This window comes from Thalia democratica, chromosome 1, assembly GCF_965202585.1.
Source record: "Thalia democratica chromosome 1, ktThaDemo2.hap1.1, whole genome shotgun sequence".
In the NCBI taxonomy this organism is placed as follows: Eukaryota; Metazoa; Chordata; class Thaliacea; order Salpida; family Salpidae; genus Thalia; species Thalia democratica.
This window is the reverse complement of record NC_139165.1, coordinates 56304938-56305551: the sequence shown is the minus strand read 5'-3', so window position 1 is coordinate 56305551 and position 614 is coordinate 56304938.

The following is a 614-nucleotide window of genomic DNA, read 5'->3' as shown; positions in this document are numbered from 1 at the left end:
ATGTATGTTTTTATTTATTTTTTAAGGCTACAAATCAATGGAGTTTATTTTTACTTTATACAATACATAGTTAATTTAAATAATTTAGCTTTGTAAAACTGTTAAAATTACTTAAAATAAAATTTATTTTGTTTAATTTTGACCTGTTTTTTTTCAACTCCTAATAAAAGTTTGTAAAGTCTAACTATATTCTGTCTTATTCCTATTAAACTCACTAGTTAACTCTTACTATAACAAGCAACTACTTAGCTTAAAATAATTTTACCGTTATTTTTTTCCTTGTTTTTCCTCGACACTTATCTAATTTATAGTTTTTCAAATAGTTACTATCTTAGTTTCTCATTAAAATTAAAAAACGAATACTTACTACAAGCAAGTATTTGTATCATTTTTTTACACTTTTTATATAAATATATAGGTTGATTGCGTAATTAAGTGTTGATTTGCTTAAAATGTTAAACAACATTAAAAAAACGTGTTTTTTTTAAATTTATTCTATTGTTATCAATAATTATAACAGCTAAAATCTGTCATATGTGACATGCTCACGGAACTTGTATATACAATAACACAAAAACGAAAACTTACAGTAAATATGACAAGAATATTAAGTA